Source organism: Palaemon carinicauda, chromosome 44 (assembly GCF_036898095.1).
Source record: "Palaemon carinicauda isolate YSFRI2023 chromosome 44, ASM3689809v2, whole genome shotgun sequence".
NCBI lineage: Eukaryota > Metazoa > Arthropoda > Malacostraca > Decapoda > Palaemonidae > Palaemon > Palaemon carinicauda.
The window spans coordinates 46,352,372-46,370,450 of NC_090768.1; the positions used below are offsets into that span (position 1 = coordinate 46,352,372).

Here is an 18,079-nt window from a genome sequence, read left to right on the forward strand (position 1 = left end):
TGCAGTGGGTAGTGACCTAGTGAGTGGAAGTGTTGTGAAAAGTGTTAGTGTTGCGCTTGAGGGTGCGTCTGTTCGTGCCTGTCGTCCTCCCAGTCCGGGACCTCTTGCAAGCTCCCAAGCCCAGGGGAGAAGCAATGTCGTACGACCAAAGGGTTCGACAGGCTTTAATCAGCGGACAGACGTTCCCTCCGTGGTTTCGGACGTATCTTGCCAAGATCGCCCCACCCACAAGAAGACGAGAGAGCCCATTTATTCCTCGTCTGCGGAAGATGTTTCTCGGCAGAAACAATGGACCAAGGTCTCACGACCTCTCAAACGCAAGGTCCCTTCCGCGCAAGTCCAACGGCCCAGTTGTAGCCACTGGGTCAGTTCGGACTCGCTGCAGTCTTCAGATGACTGCACACCTCCTAAGAGAGGCAAAGTGGTACCGCAACAGGCAGTAACACCGTCTGTTGCCGCACCTGCTACTGTAGACCCTAAGTGGGCTTTGCTGCAGACCATGCAGACACAGTTGTCATCGTTAATGCAGGACTTTCGTGCGGAGAAGGTTGACGCTGCACCCGTTAGCCTACAACCAACCACGGTTGTGCGTCCAGTTGACGCTGAGGCTACCTTCTCCCGCACTCCAGCTGTGAGAGTCCCGCCACCCATGCGCACTGTACCCTGCCAGCCGCATGTTGACGTTCGCCGACGCACGGAACCCTCCGTTGACGTTCGCGAGTTACAACAACAACAACCTAAGTTGTTTTGTTTTGACGCGGTGCGTCAACCTCCGCAACCCACTGTGGTTACCCCTACTCGCCCACAGCAGACTATACAGTCGGGAGTAGACGCTTTGCGCCCCCGCGCAACTATGGTTGTTGCCTGCTCTCAGACTGACCAACAGTTCCATGACGTTGCGTCCAGTGCAGTCACGCATGCACCCGTGCTGCCGGACTCAGCTGACCAGCCAATGCCTACTCCTTTGCCGCTTCCTCTTCAGCATTCAGACGATGGACTCTCTGATGATGACGACGCTGCACACCTTGACGACCCGCACACGGACATCGACGAACCCAAGACCACGCCTCCCTCCCTGGACTTTAGAAAAGTACTTGCACTGTTCAAGGAAATGTATCCAGATCAGTTTGTTTCTGCGGCCCCACGCTCACCTCCATCTGAGTTCGCTTTAGGCACGCAGTCATCCGCGCCTGCCTTTACGAAGCTCGTCCTCGCCCGCTCGTCCAAGAGAGCTTTAAGGGTGTTGGGAGATTGGATGCAGTCCAAAAAGCACCTGGGGAAGACAGCATTCTTGTTTCCCCCTGCGAAACTCGCTTCCAGATCGAGCGTCTGGTATGCCACGGGAGAAGTTCTCGGCTTGGGAGTTCCTGCCTCTGCCCAGGGCGACTTCTCAAGTCTAGTAGACTCTCCCCGCAGGCTGGCCATGAGACGCTCCAAGATTTGTTGGACTCCTTCAGATTTAGATCATCTGATGAAAGGAGTGTTCAGAGCGTTCAAAGTGTTTAACTTTTTGGACTGGTGTTTGGGAGCGTTGAGCAGGAAGACCTCCCCTTCTGACAAGGAAACTTCCATGCTCATTATGTCCTGCATGGACAAGGCCATACAGGACGGTTCCAGTGAGCTTGCGGCTTCGTTCGTTTCCGGGGTCCTCAAGAAACGAGAAAACCTTTGCTCCTTCTTGTCAGCTGGAGTAACTCAATGTCAGAGGTCGGAGCTTATGTTTGCCCCTCTCTCGAAGTGCCTTTTCCCAGAGGAGTTGATCAAGGAGATTGCTGCCTCCTTGATTCAAAAAGACACGCATGACCTGGTTGCGTCATCTGCACGCAAAGCCACCCCTTTGCCTTCCGTGTCTAGACCCAGGATGGATACTCCAGCGTCAAGATTCATTCCGCCCTTTCGTGGCAGAGCCTCCAGCAGAGGAGGTGCTCGTGCCGAAGGGAAACGTGGGAGCAAGAAGAAAGGTACCAAGTCCTTTAGAGGCAGAGTCTGACTGCCACATTCTTCAGACAGCAGTGGGAGCCAGACTCAAGAACTACTGGCAGTCCTGGGAGAACAGGGGCGCAGATGCACAATCTGTGAAGTTGCTCAGAGAGGGGTACAAGATCCCATTCTTGCGCAAGCCCCCTCTAGCAATGACTCCCATCGACCTCTCTCCCAGGTACAGAGAGGAGGACAAGCGACTAGCTTTGAAGCAAGAGGTGTCTCTCTTACTAGAAAAGGGAGCGGTAGTCAAAGTCCGGGACCATCAATCCCCGGGCTTCTACAACCGTCTCTTCTTAGTGGTAAAGAAGACAGGAGGGTGGAGACCGGTGCTAGATGTCAGTGCTCTGAATGTCTTTGTCACCAAGCAGACATTCGCCATGGAGACGGCAAAGTCTGTTCTAGCAGCGGTCAGGAAGGAAGACTGGATGGTCTCTTTAGACCTCAAGGACGCTTACTTTCACGTCCCCATCCACCCAGATTCCCAACCTTTTCTAAGGTTCGTTTACGGGAAGGTTGTCTACCAATTTCAAGCCCTGTGCTTTGGCCTAAGCACGGCGCCTCTTGTCTTTACGAAACTGATGAGGAATATTGCCAAATTCCTGCATTTAGCAGACATCAGAGCCTCCCTCTATTTGGACGACTGGCTTTTAAGAGCTTCGTCCAGTCGTCGCTGTCTGGAGAATCTAAAGTGGACTCTAGATCTGACCAAGGAATTGGGTCTCCTGGTCAATATGGAAAAGTCCCAACTGGTCCCATCCCAAACTATAGTGTACCTAGGGATGGAGATTCACAGTCAAGCTTTTCGGGCTTTTCCGTCGGCCCCCAGAATAAGTTAAGCCCAAGGATGCATCCAGAACATGCTAATGAAGGACCGATGTTCAGTCAGACAGTGGATGAGTCTGATAGGGACGCTTTCATCACTGGACCAGTTCATTGCGTTAGGGAGACTGCACCTCCGTCCCCTTCAATTTCACCTGGCTGTTCACTGGAGAAAGGACAAGACGCTAGAAGCGGTCTCGATCCCTATTTCCGAGAAGATGAAGTCATCACTGACCTGGTGGAAGGACAACATCAACCTCAGAGAGGGTCTGCCACTGACTGTTCAGACCCCCAACCACGTTCTCTTCTCGGACGCATCGGACACGGGCTGGGGTGCGACATTAGACGGTCGGGAATGCTCGGGCACCTGGAACGCGGAGCAAAGAGCGTTACATATCAACTGCAAGGAGCTACTGGCAGTTCATCTGGCCTTGAAAAGCTTCAAGTCCCTCCTTCTAGGCAAGGTGTTGGAGGTGAACTCCGACAACACCACGGCCTTGGCGTACATCTCCAAGCAAGGAGGGACCCATTCTCTGAAGTTGTACGAGATCGCAAGGGACCTCCTCACCTGGTCAAGAGATCTAAACCTGTCTCTAGTAACGAGGTTCATTCAAGGCAACATGAATGTCATGGCGGACCGCCTCAGTCGGAAGGGTCAAATCATCCCAACAGAATGGACCCTTCACAAGAATGTATGCAAGAGACTTTGGGCCACATGGGGCCAACCTACCATAGATCTCTTTGCAACCTCAATGACCAAGAGGCTCCCAAATTATTGCTCGCCAATCCCGGACCCAGCAGCAGTTCATATAGATGCCTTTCTACTGGATTGGTCCCATCTAGACCTTTATGCATTCCCCCCGTTCAAGATTGTCAACAAGGTACTGCAGAAGTTCGCCTCTCACGAAGGGACAAGGTTGACGTTGGTTGCTCCCCTCTGGCCCGCGAGAGAATGGTTCACCGAGGTACTGCAATGGCTAGTGGACGTTCCCAGAACACTTCAGCTAAGAGTGGACCTTCTACGTCAGCCACACGTAAAGAAGGTACACCCAAGCCTCCACGCTCTTCGTCTGACTGCCTTCAGACTATCGAAAGACTCTCAAGAGCTAGAGGCTTTTCGAAGGAGGCAGCCAGGGCGATTGCTAGAGCAAGGAGGACATCCACTCTTAGAGTCTACCAGTCGAAGTGGGAAGTCTTCCGAAGCTGGTGCAAGTCGGTATCAGTATCCTCAACCAGTACCTCTGTAACCCAAATAGCTGACTTCCTTTTATATCTGAGGAAGGAAAGATCTCTTTCAGCTCCCACGATCAAGGGTTACAGAAGCATGTTGGCAGCAGTCTTCCGTCACAGAGGCTTAGATCTTTCCAACAACAAAGATCTACAGGACCTCCTTAAGTCTTTTGAGACCTCGAAGGAGCGTCGTTTGGCCACACCAGGCTGGAATTTAGACGTGGTACTAAGATTCCTTATGTCAGAAAGGTTCGAGCCGCTACAATCAGCCTCCTTTAAAGATCTCACTTTAAAGACTCTTTTCCTCGTCTGCTTAGCTACAGCTAAAAGAGTCAGTGAGATACACGCCTTCAGCAGGAACATCGGATTTTCATCTGAAACGGCTACATGTTCTTTGCAGCTTGGTTTTCTAGCCAAAAACGAACTACCTTCTCATCCTTGGCCGAAATCGTTCGATATTCCAAGCCTTTCTAATTTGGTTGGAAATGAACTAGAAAGAGTCTTGTGCCCTGTTAGAGCTCTTAAGTTCTATTTAAAACGAACTAAACCTTTACGAGGACAGTCAGAAGCTTTATGGTGTGCTATTAAGAAACCTTCTTTACCTATGTCGAAGAATGCAGTTTCCTATTATATTAGACTGTTGATACGAGAAGCTCATTCCCATCTGAATGAGGAAGACCATGCTTTGCTGAAGGTAAGGACACATGAAGTTAGAGCTGTCGCAACTTCAGTGGCCTTCAAACAAAACAGATCTCTGCAGAGTATAATGGACGCAACCTATTGGAGAAGCAAGTCAGTGTTCGCGTCTTTTTATCTTAAAGATGTCCAGTCTCTTTACGAGAACTGCTACACCCTGGGACCATTCGTAGCAGCGAGTGCAGTAGTGGGTGAGGGCTCAACCATTACATTCCCCTAATTCCATAACCTTTTTAATCTTTCTCTTGAAATGTTTTTAATTGTTGTTTTTGGGTTGTCCGGAAGGCCAAGAAGCCTTTCGCATCCTGGTTGATTTGGCGGGTGGTCAAATTCTTTTCTTGAGAAGCGCCTAGATTAGAGGTTTTGATGAGGTCCTTTAGTATGGGTTGCAACCCTTGATACTTCAGCTCCTAGGAGTCGCACAGCATCCTATGAGGATCGCGAGGCTCAGTAAGGAAGACGTACTTAAAAAGGCAGAGTAATTGTTCAAGTCGACTTCCTTACCAGGTACTTATTTATTTTATGTTTGTTATTTTGAATAACTGCTAAAATGAAATACAAAATACTTAGCTCTTAATAATGTAAACATGTAATGCTGGTCTCTACCCACCCTCCTGGGTGTGAATCAGCTTATATGATCACCGGCTAAGTTTAATATTGAAAAATGTTATTTTTATTAATAAAATAAATTTTTGAATATACTTACCCGGTGATCATATATTAAAGGACCCTCCCTTCCTCCCCAATAGAGACCCAGTGGACCGAGGAGAAAATTGGTTCTGTGTTTACATGGAGTACTTGAGTACCTGCTCGACAGATGGCGCTGTTGATGTACACCCCCACCTGTATAGCGATCGCTGGCGTATTTTGTCCTTAGGTTTTTCTGTCGGGCAGCAGAGCTGACAGCTTATATGATCACCGGGTAAGTATATTCAAAAATTTATTTTATTAATAAAAATAACATTTTTCAACTCTCATTTCTACAATTCTATCCTGTTCGTAATACTAGGCAGGCAGTTAATTCTAATAGCCAGGCCTTCTCCATCATGAGGCTCAATACTACACAGTATTCTAGAAGTTTTATTCCAGCTGTGACCAAGTTGTGGAATGATCTTCCTAATCAGGTAGCTGAATTAGTAGAACTTCAAAAGTTCAAAGTTGGAGCAAATGTTTTTATTTTGACCAGGCTGACATGAGTCTTTTTATAGTTAATATATGACTTATCTGTTTTGACGTTGTTAATAGTTTATGTATGACATATCTGTTTTGGCGTTACTGTTTTTAGAATGAGCTATTGTTAATTTGTTCTCATCATTTATTTATATCCCTATTTCCTTTCCTCACTGGGCTATTTTTCCCAGTTGAAGCCCTTGGGCTTATAGCATCTTGCTTTTCCAACTATGGTTGTAGCTTGGCTAGTAATAATAATAATAATGATATCATCCTCATGTTTTATATATTTCATATTAGTATTGTTCATTGTTTTCACGAGTAAAAGTTAGCCTATTGTGATTACAGTACTTCCATTTATTGCCATTCTACCATTTCTACGCAGTATTTGTCATGCTCTTACATGCGCAGTTTACAGTATTTCTAAGCTTGTGAAATACCCAAAACAGGAATGATCCAGTTCATAGTCACAGTCACGCGCAAGGTGGAATCACAAACGAACGAAAAAACCTTATGTCTAATGAACTAAATCTATATTATCTCTCTCTCTCTCTCTCTCTCTCTCTCTCTCTCTCTCTCTCTCTCTCTGACTCAAGACCCTGGGAAAGGTCCGTTTGCAACAAGTCTCTAGGCTTCTACAGTCAACTCTTTCTTGTTAAGAAGGCATCTGGAGGCTGGAGACCTGTCATAGACCTCTCACCCTTGAACAAGTTTGTGGTGTAAGGCTATCGCTTGGCCTTGAGTCAGGTCTTGGGCAAAAAGGAGTTGACATATCCTCATCGTTAGAGCTGAATATGCTCATACAAAGTTTTTTTTTAGGTCTTCCCCCAGTCGGAAGAGAGGCTACCTGCTCTTTGTTCCCTGAATGAACCACTGAACCACCCACTGAGGTTGGCTCCCGACCATAACCTCACTGATCTTTCTGCTTGCTTTAACCTTTGCAAGAAAGTTAGTGAGCTCCATGGTCTTTCCTGCAGCGTCACTTATTCAAGGATATGGTGGCAGGTCTCGCTATCCTTCGTCCATGAGTTTATTCCTAAGACACAAAATCCGTCATTACGTAATTCTAGGTTCATGTCTTTTCATATTTCGATTCTTTAGGGAATCAAGCGATGATTCTCATTTGCTACTGTTGTGTTCTGTGAGGGTGTCAAGACGCTATCTCAAGCGCACAAGTAGAGCTCGTCCCCAGTTAAAACATCTATTTGTTAGTACTGGTAGGAATAAAAAGAAAGTAACTAAGAATACCATCTCTGCTTGGATCAGTAAATTCATTGACCGAGCATCCATCCTTCTCCTTTGTCTTATAGAGGAACACGACCCAGAGCTCACGATGTCGGGCGCAAGCATGTCCAAGGCATTTACAAAGAACTTTCCAGTGACGCAGATTTTACAAGCGGGCGTCTGGATACGCCAGATTACAGTAATACCTCTGGAAACGAAATTATTTCGTTTTGGAGTGGCTTTCATATCATGATTTTTACGTATGATGAGTCACATTATACATATTAATCGCCTAATTCATTCCAAGCCCTACGAAAATACCACATTGAATTTTATAATAAAGCTACAACCACAGTGGGATACAGCCAAATAGATTTGAATTATTCAATATGCCTAAGCTAACTGTTAATACCTGTAAATGAAGTAGATATTAGAACATACGCAATAATGAATGGAGAATACAATACGTACAGTACTGGACAGTACAGAAGATCCTCAGCTTACAAACATTTTTGTATACAGAAACTTTAGCATCGAGAGGTATCACTGCACCTTCACAGCCCACTACCAGGTCTTGACCCATAGTTTTCTAGACACATTCTCTCTAGGATCTGTTGTAGCTACTCAGCTAGTGGTTTAGCTACCTTAGATCCTCTCACAAGACCATCAGCAGTTGATTGAAGACAGAGGTCAGTCTGGGGTTAATGTTAGAATGACTGGCCTTTTCTTTTCATCACCTTCCCGTCTTTTGGGGCACAACATCCGACACCCTGTCAGCTGGATTTTATCTATATGCAGGTAAGCCCCATGTAGCTCATAGCTGTTCTATAATTTTATACTGTAGAGGGGCCGTCCCAACACTAATTATGAGGGGGAGTGGGGCATCTATGGGTAACCCATTTTATCGTGTATACTGTATTGTATTGAAAACCTGGTGCTTATCATTGCCTGAGATAATATTCACGATAGTGTTCTTACGTTCATGCTCCTCAAGTATATAGGTCGTTAACCTGCTCGTATTGTTAAGCCACTGGTTAATAAGGTGTAAGGATTCCCACTCTTCTCATTTTATCATGCTTGAGTGCAGTTATCGGTTGTTGACACCTCATTAAAAGTTTTAACAGATGTAGTTCAGCTTCCATGAATATCATACTCCTATGTAAAGAACTAAGGTTTGTATAGTTAGGAAAAATACAAATAACTTCCAAATTTGTCATTTTATAGCGTTGAATAGTGTTACTGAAATTTGTTTTGAGATGATCGTGATTTATTTGCAAGTAACATTTTGGTATGATTTATTTTATCAGGTATAGGAGAAAACATTATCAATAAGAAAGAGCCTGTAAATAAGAAGTTGAAGAAAGATGTGCAGAAAATGGTGTCGAGTGTCAGAAATTCAAAAAAGAGGAAGAGAAAGAAAAAAGTATAATGGATTGCAAAACACCATTACTTTAGCAGCCAAACAAAAATCACCAGTAGATGTTACTGTTTATGATTATACAAATAAGAAAGACTCCAACAAATCTGCTGCTGTGGTGAGATCAGAATTGAAACAAATTTCTATGCCAAATACGGTAAGTGCTAAGTTGGCTTTAATTGGTAAGTGTGCTTGAAAATTGTTGGTTACAGTACTGAATTTTTGTTGTTTCTACACAAATGCAAACCTTCATCCTTTTGTAGAAGTATGATATTAGTGAAGTTGGAGACTTGGGTGATGAAATTTATAACAAGGTGTAGGTAATTACTGATGGGTAGCTGTGAACCTCTGCTCCCTGCCAGCTTACCGAGTAACCACTTTGACATCAGCAGACGAATGGCACATACATAGTCATGGTGCAAATAAACTTGGCATTTTTATACTTTTTATTTTTACTTAAAGATTTTTGTGTGTTTGGCAAATGGAGAAACCACATGTATGCATTTGGAACTTCCCAGGTTTTCCCGGCCATAGGTGTGGAATCTTTTTGAGCAGTACTTCGTGGAGCCCTATTCTCTGAGCCTTTGCAGAGGTCTTGACTGCTAGCAGTCATCACCCTTTGAGGACAATAGGGAGTGATTGTCCTCCCTGTGATTGGAGTACTATAAGAGGAAGAAGAAGTCCAAACAAGATTCTTCTCCTTTGGTGTTTTATTTGAAGTCTTAGAAATCCACTGGACCTCTCCTTTCTTCCTCTAGTGCTCTGGCTTTTGAGTTCTAACTCTCCTTCCTCAGTGGAGTGCCAGTCAAAGAATGATGACAACATTGTTATAACCTTAGGATAAGTGATATTATCTGCTTTCCTTAGAGAAGCAGAGGTATTGTGTCATCACGAGGGAGACCTTAATCTTTTTACTGATGATGATGCCTTTAAGCATTAAGGGCTTTCTGTTGACATAAAGATTTTTCCAAGGCCCTCTAACATCTAGGACTAAGTCTTCTGCTGTCCTGTCTTCCCCTGCTGCCCTTGCAGAGAAAGTACTGTAATAGTCTTGACCCTCTCTGTCCAGCCCAGGACTCCTGAAGTTGCAATTGGTTACAATTCTCACCTTAAGCAGCGCTGTCACCTTTGAGTTTATCTCATAGTAAAGGAAAGAATTGCCCACGACCTCCTTCGCTGGTCTGGTTCCTTCATCCTTCTCTTCTGCTGTGTGGTTGCCTGGTTCTGCTCGTTTTCATAAGGCAAAATGGAGGGAACACTTTCAACCTCCTTCTTGGATGCATGACAAGGATGCCCTCAGTTCTCCTAGGGACTCTCTCTCTCTCCTACAGCTAGAAGGTGCATTTTTGCGTCGTTTGAAGACGAACCATCTCAGATTTCTCACCTCAAAGGACGAGAGAAATTTTCTGATATCTATGAGAGACATCAGGTGCTTGCTAATGCTCGCTCGCTCTTTTTTTAGAGCAGTTGTGCCTAATCCTGAGGTCTTAACAGTTCACATGTGCTCTCCTGCTAAAGCGCTCTAATTCATCTGATCTTGAGGCTTACCTCGTGTGTGCACCCCTGATTGTGCACTTTCATTGGATCCTGAGGTTTTACATATTTAAGTGCACTCTCACCTGTTGGCACTCATTCATCTGTTCAAGCACACACTCATCTTGTGGTAGGAGGAATATTTTTACATGCATTGGAAGAGAATAATACTAGTGTATTTACTGTATACAAAACCTTAGAATACGTCATTCGATTTTGTCAGCTCAGATCGACTAGTTTAAGCAGACATTATCACATTCTAAAACAATCATGATTTTTTATAAAGATGATTATGCTTCATTAATGTATTTTATACTTTTGTTTTCAATTTTAAGTGCATTTCAACCTTGAACTATTAGTGACTTGTATACACTACAGTATCAGCGAATGTTGTTAGATACGAACTAGTGTTTTGTTGTTATTTATACATAGCGTGATGTGGTGACCTGTGTTATGAGTCATCCTGTACTGAAGCTGTGTTAAAAATGTACAGTTACCTCTGAAAAGTATTTTGAACTAAAATACCTGGATAGAAAGCACATGAAAAGAATGTAGTGCAGTGTAGAGGGTTACTTAGTATTTGTCAACTGCAGGTAGGCAATGGTCAGTGAGTTGGTAGGTTATGAGTCGACTCACCCTAGGGTAGCAAGCATTTGTGGATTCTCGATTTTCGCGCCTGTCTGTTTTACCTTAATTGCCGACTTTGTCATTTTACTGCAAGTGAAAAACTTTCAGTTCTTCAGTAAAAGGCTATTGCTCAGCATTTTTGCCATGTCTTTAGACTAAGGGTTGTAGACCTTTCCTCTTAGTGGTTACTGTCTGTATTGACGAGTGTAATCAAGGGTCTCGTCCCTAGAAAGGGCTCCGTATGAACCATTAAAACATTGTGTTCTTGCATGTTTTGGCTTAGACTAAATGTGTAGGGGAACCATATGGCATGTCATATTTGGTTACCCATTACGAACACTAGAGGCAAATTTCTCTCCTTTTTCCCAGAGTTTGTATAAAAACTCAGAACACTTCTATTCATGAATCAAGATTTGACCCCCCAGGAAAGTGACTGACAGTCCGTATGACTTGCTTCTCTGCCCTGTGAGGGTGCTAAAACGCTACCTCACAGGACAAGAAACAACATTTTCAAGATGGTTGCGTCTTCTGTCTAGGATGAGAGTGAAAACGTCTGGCCTTTCTCTTTCTTCCTTCCCCGTAGCAGTCCCACTATTATGTTGCAAGAACGGATGTTGTTGCTGATAAGCATCATTAATGAGTATCTTTTTTATTGTAAGTAAAACAGTGTTCATACCTTCGTCCTTACATTACAGACATGGTATCCTGCTAGGATAAGAGTTCTTCCATGACCGCCTGTCATTTGACAGTACCTAGCCTATAGCTTGAAAATATTGTTATAGGAAGTCGATTGAAGTCAAAGCCAACACTCTGTCCCAAGAGGTCTGAGTGCTTAGACATTCTGGAATTTTAGGCAGCCAGTTTGGTGATTGGGACTTCCTCACCCCTGGTGATAAATCTCCTATTAACCCTTTTACCCGCAAAGGACGTACTGGTATGTTTCACAAAACTCATCCCTTTACCCCCATGGACGTACCGGTACGTCCTTGCAAAAAACTGCTATTTACATTTTTTTTTGCATATTTTTGATAATTTTTTGAGAAACTTAAGGCATTTTCCAAGAGAATGAGACCAACCTGACCCCTCTATGATGAAAATTAAGGCTGTTAGAGCAATTTGAAAAATATATACTGCAAAATGTGCTTGAAAAAACTAACCCCTTGGGGTTAAGGGTTGGAAAGTTCCAAATAGCCTGGGGGTAAAAGGGTTAAAAGACAAATTTTAAAAGTGATTTGTACTTTTCCTTAATATGCAAACTGGAATCCTTTTAGTTATACTTCCCACCTCATCCAACCAGCTAAACCTAGGTGAAGGTCAGAGGGGTCACACGGTGAGCCGGAAGGAGGGCGGGGCTTCCCTTCCGCTAGCCGGTAATTATGACACCTCGTTATGATTTTGACAGCCAAGTTTCCAGCTTTTCTGAAATCATACTCCTTATAAAGGACTCAAGTTTGTAGGGTTGTAGCCTAGCTAGTAAAAATAATGATAATGATATTAATAATTAGGAAAAGTACAAATTAATTTTAGCAATTGTGATTTTTTAGATTTTTATTTTGCACTTAATATTTAATTAATTTGATATTATTCAGCAAATATTTGAATGATTTGATATAATGGCACCAATGACATCTGTGCTTATGATGACAGAAAAATCTTGATACCTAATTATAATTGTATATCATAGTTATGAAGATTAAGATTCAAACAATAGATACTAATATACTATATTTGATTTTGCCAAATATTTTACCTTAACAAAGAAAAAAGTAAGTATACATAGAAAAGAAGATACGAGCCTAAAAAGTGTTATGAATACTCTTAATGTCTAGCGCTGAATTGTCTTTGCGCTGAATTCTCGGTGCTCCCTTTTATTTACTCCTGAAAATGTTTTGTATCTTCATATTTTTATTTTTTACGTGATACTTCGAGTTTTCGTAGCTTTTAGTCACTGTTACTATGAAGTGTTTCAACATTTTTCTTAATTATAGACATTTTGTCAACTTTTAGTCCTTAAATTTACTTTCAATCAACACTTGTATTTTGGAAACTGATAAATTCTAGATTATGAACCATTTTGGATGAACTCCTTTTGATAGCCTTGGATATGAACTGTCGATTACTTCTAGACCTTTAGAAAGCTTAATTTATGTCATGTAAATTTAAAACCCTAACTTGGTACTTATTATAGGCATAATGCGTAAATTTCACTACTTACTGGTAGCCGAGCCATTAAATGCCCAAACCTTAATAATTAGCTTTTATGACATTGTACAAAACATTACCTTCATACTTAAATTATAGGGCCTTTTACATTCACACTTTTATGTATTACCTTTCCATCAAGACAGAGATTATCAATTAGACTTTAATACTTAACTCAGTTGCGATATTTTGAATCTTAAACGCTACAAGTTGGAATCCCTTTGTACTTGGTATTACACCAGCTGCATTATACGCTAGGAGGGGGATACTCCAAAATCAAACCATAGTTCTCTAGTCTTGGATAGTGCCATAGCCTCTGTACCATGGTCATCCACTGTCTTGGGTTAGAGTTCTCTTGCTTGAGGGTACACGCGGGCACAATATTCTATCTTATTTCTATCTTTTTAAGGTTTTTATAATTTATATAGGTATCTATTTTAATGTTACTAATCATGAAATATTTTGTTTTTTTCTTGTTTCCTTTCCTCACTGGGCTATTCTCTCTGTTGGAGCCCCTGGTCTTTTAGCATTCTACTCTTCCAACCAGGGTTGTAGCTTGGCAATTGATAATAACACTACCTAACATAAACTTTCTTTTCATCCAGGTGGAAGTTTGAGTCTCCGAACATGCTTGAACCTTGTCCCATTCGAAGTCTTCATTGCCCCAAGAACCGACAAATTGCAGTCTTGGGACCCAATCCATGAAACCCCCTTAACCCTTGACGGAAATAATTGGCAGAAATGTGTAAACTTGCAAATGACAACCAGAAGGTCATGAATTCGCAAGACTCTGCCTTTGAACTCTACTGAAGTGGATGGATATTATGACTCTAATGATTGGACAGCTGAAGTCTTCGCTCTCTAGAGGGACAGCTGGGGTCTTCGCTCTCTAGAGGGACAGCTGGAGTCTTCGCTCTCTAGAGGGACAGCTGGAGTCTTCGCTCTCTAGATGGATAGCTGGAGTCTTCGCTCTCTAGATGAACAGCTGGAGTCTTCGCTCTCTAGATGGACAGCTGGAGTCTTCGCTCTCTAGATGGACAGCTGGAGTATTCGCTCTCTAGATGGACAGCTGGAGTCTTCGCTCTCTAGATGGACAGCTGCGAACTTGAGAACTCGTGGGCTGAAAGCCGAAATAAGTGTTTAATTCCTTTGGTGCGAGACTTTCTTGGCTGTGAAATTTTTTACTGGATTTCACTTTTTGTTTTCCAAAAATCGCTATAATATATTTTATCCCGTTTAGTCTTAACATTTACTGTTATTTTGAATTACTGTAATGAAAGTTAAAATGTTTTTTTATGGGAAGGTCTTGTGACTGTTTAAAAAACCTCTTTTGAAACCCTTGCTTTAAATGAATACCTTCCGAGCAAATGCTCATTTCAAACTGTATGAAAGAAACAGACTAGATGAAACCTAGCTATGCACTTCTCACTTTGAAAATATGAACTCATTATTGGCCATAACCATAAATGTAAAACTGAACGAGTAATGATTAACTGGGTTTAAACTTGGAATGTATTTAATCAAAAGAATGATTATATATTGTGTCAAGCAACAGGTCTTTCATACTGGCTGGAAAATTTATCATGGTGTAGTTTATTGTTGCCATTTTGTCTTTTATTTATTTTCTAGAATGTATTTAATGAAAAACACCAGCATATCTTGTGAGTACCGTCAAGCAATTGTCATTCATTTTACTTTTCTTTTATTTATTTTCTAAAATATATTTAATAAAAAACATATATCTTGTGAGTACTATCAAACAATTGTATTTAATTTTATTTTTGTCTTTTATTTATTTTCTAGAATGTATTTAATGAAAAACACCAGCATATCTTGTGAGTACCGTCAAGCAATTGTCATTCATTTTACTTTTCTTTTATTTATTTTCTAAAATATATTTAATAAAAAACATATATCTTGTGAGTACTATCAAACAATTGTCTTTCATTTTATTTTTGTCTTTTATTTATTTTCTAGGATGTATTTAATGAAAAACACCAGTATATATTGTGAGTACTATCAAACAATTGTCTTTCATTTTATTTTTGTCTTTTATTTATTTTCTAAAATATATTTAATAAAAAACATAGTATATATTGTGAGTACTATCAAACAATTGTCTTTAATTTTATTTTTGTCTTTTATTTATTTTCTAATATATATATATTTAATAAAAAACATATATCTTGTGAGTACTATCAAACAATTGTCTTTAATTTCATTATTGTCTTTTATCTATTTTCTATAATATATTTGATAAAAAAAACATTTTGTGAGTACTATCAAACAATTGTCTTTCATTTTATTTTTGTCTTTTATTTATTTTCTAAAATATATTTAATAAAAAACATAGTATATATTGTGAGTACTATCAAACAATTGTCTTTAATTTTATTTTTGTCTTTTATCTATTTTCTACAATATATTTAACAAAAAAACATTATATATTGTGAGTACTATCAAACAATTGTCTTTCATTTTATTTTTGTCTTTTATTTATTTTCTAAAATATATTTAATAAAAAACATAGTATATATTGTGAGTACTATCAAACAATTGTCTTTAATTTCATTATTGTCTTTTATCTATTTTCTATAATATATTTGATAAAAAAAAAACATATATTGTGAGTACTATCAAACAATTGTCTTTCATTTTATTTTTGTCTTTTATTTATTTTCTAAAATATATTTAATAAAAAACATATATCTTGTGAGTACTATCAAACAATTGTCTTTAATTTCATTATTGTCTTTTATCTATTTTCTATAATATATTTGATAAAAAAAAACATATATTGTGAGTACTATCAAACAATTGTCTTTCATTTTATTTTTGTCTTTTATTTATTTTCTAAAATATATTTAATAAAAAACATAGTATATATTGTGAGTACTATCAAACAATTGTCTTTAATTTTATTTTTGTCTTTTATTTATTTTCTAAAATATATCTAATAAAAAACATATATCTTGTGAGTACTATCAAACAATTGTATTTAATTTTATTTTTGTCTTTTATCTATTTTCTACAATATATTTAACAAAAAAAACATTATATATTGTGAGTACTATCAAACAATTGTCTTTCATTTTATTTTTGTCTTTTATTTATTTTCTAAAATATATTTAATAAAAAAACATATATCTTGTGAGTACTATCAAACAATTGTCTTTCATTTTATTTTTGTCTTTTATTTATTTTCTAAAATATATTTAACAAAAAAACATTATATATTGTGAGTACAATCAAACAATTTTCTTTCATTTTATTTTTGTCTTTTATCTATTTTCTACAATATATTTAACAAAAAAACATTATATATTGTGAGTACTATCAAACAATTGTCTTTCATTTTATTTTTGTCTTTTATTTATTTTCTAAAATATATTTAATAAAAAACATAGTATATATTGTGAGTACTATCAAACAATTGTCTTTAATTTCATTATTGTCTTTTATCTATTTTCTATAAAATATTTGATAAAAAAAAACATATATTGTGAGTACTATCAAACAATTGTCTTTCATTTTATTTTTGTCTTTTATTTATTTTCTAAAATATATTTAATAAAAAACATAGTATATATTGTGAGTACTATCAAACAATTGTCTTTAATTTCATTATTGTCTTTTATCTATTTTCTATAAAATATTTGATAAAAAAAAACATATATTGTGAGTACTATCAAACAATTGTCTTTCATTTTATTTTTGTCTTTTATTTATTTTCTAAAATATATTTAATAAAAAACATATATCTTGTGAGTACTATCAAAAAATTGTCTTTAATTTCATTATTGTCTTTTATCTATTTTCTATAATATATTTGATAAAAAAAAACATATATTGTGAGTACTATCAAACAATTGTCTTTCATTTTATTTTTGTCTTTTATTTATTTTCTAAAATATATTTAATAAAAAACATATATCTTGTGAGTACTATCAAACAATTGTCTTTAATTTCATTATTGTCTTTTATCTATTTTCTATAATATATTTGATAAAAAAAAACATATATTGTGAGTACTATCAAACAATTGTCTTTCATTTTATTTTTGTCTTTTATTTATTTTCTATAATATATTTAATAAAAAACATATATCTTGTGAGTACTATAAAACAATTGTCTTTAATTTTCTTTTTCTTTTATTTATTTTCTAAAATATATTTAATAAAAAGCATATATCTTGTGAGTACTATCAAACAATTGTCTTTAATTTCATTATTGTCTTTTATCTATTTTCTATAATATATTTGATAAAAAAAACATATATTGTGAGTACTATCAAACAATTGTCTTTCATTTTATTTTTGTCTTTTATTTATTTTCTAAAATATATTTAATAAAAAACATAGTATATATTGTGAGTACTATCAAACAATTGTCTTTAATTTTATTTTTGTCTTTTATCTATTTTCTATAATATATTTAATAAAAAAACCATTATATATTGTGAATACTATCAAACAATTGTCTTTAATTTTATTTTTGTCTTTTAATTTATTTTCTAAAATATATTTAATAAAAAACATAGTATATATTGTGAGTACTATCGAACAAATGTCTTTCATTTTATTTTATTTATTTTCTAAAATATATTCAATAAAAAAACATGAGTATGTCTTGTAAGTACTGTCAAGTAATTGTCTTTCATAGTTGTTATAATGCATCGTGGTGTTAGTTTATTTCTTTTTCTATATTTTTTTTCTTGAATATATTTAATAAAAACATGAGTATATCTTGTGAGAACTGCCAATCAATTTTCTTCCATACTGGCTAGCAAAATTCATCATGGTGAAGTTTGTTTGTCTTTTTTTCTAAAATATATAATAAAAAAACCTGAGCACATTTTGTGAAGAACTTTTAAAACAATTTGATTAATAAGACAAATCACTGAGCTGCTCCAGTTCTCTTTGGATTTCATTCTTAAAACTTTATGATTTATATCCAGAGATATTGAAATTAGTAATGAAAAAGTAAAGGAGAGAGAGAGAGAGAGAGAGTCTCTCTCTCTCTCTCTCTCTCTCTCTCTCTCTCTCTCTCTCTCTCTCTCTCTCTCTCTCTCTCTCTACCTACATTGAGAAGAATAAAAAGAAAATACAATATTCATTGAAAGGGTCCCAAAGATAAGCGTTATTACAAAACACAACAAATTATTATTTGTCCTGTACT

General features: G+C 38.1%; 1 pseudogene; it reads left to right on the forward strand.

Annotated features, from left to right (window-relative positions):
• The window catches only part of LOC137634094 (nucleolar complex protein 1-like), a 33,274-nt pseudogene extending 18,618 nt beyond the window's left edge, over positions 1-14,656 (forward strand).
• The last annotated feature ends 3,423 nt before the right edge of the window (positions 14,657-18,079 follow it).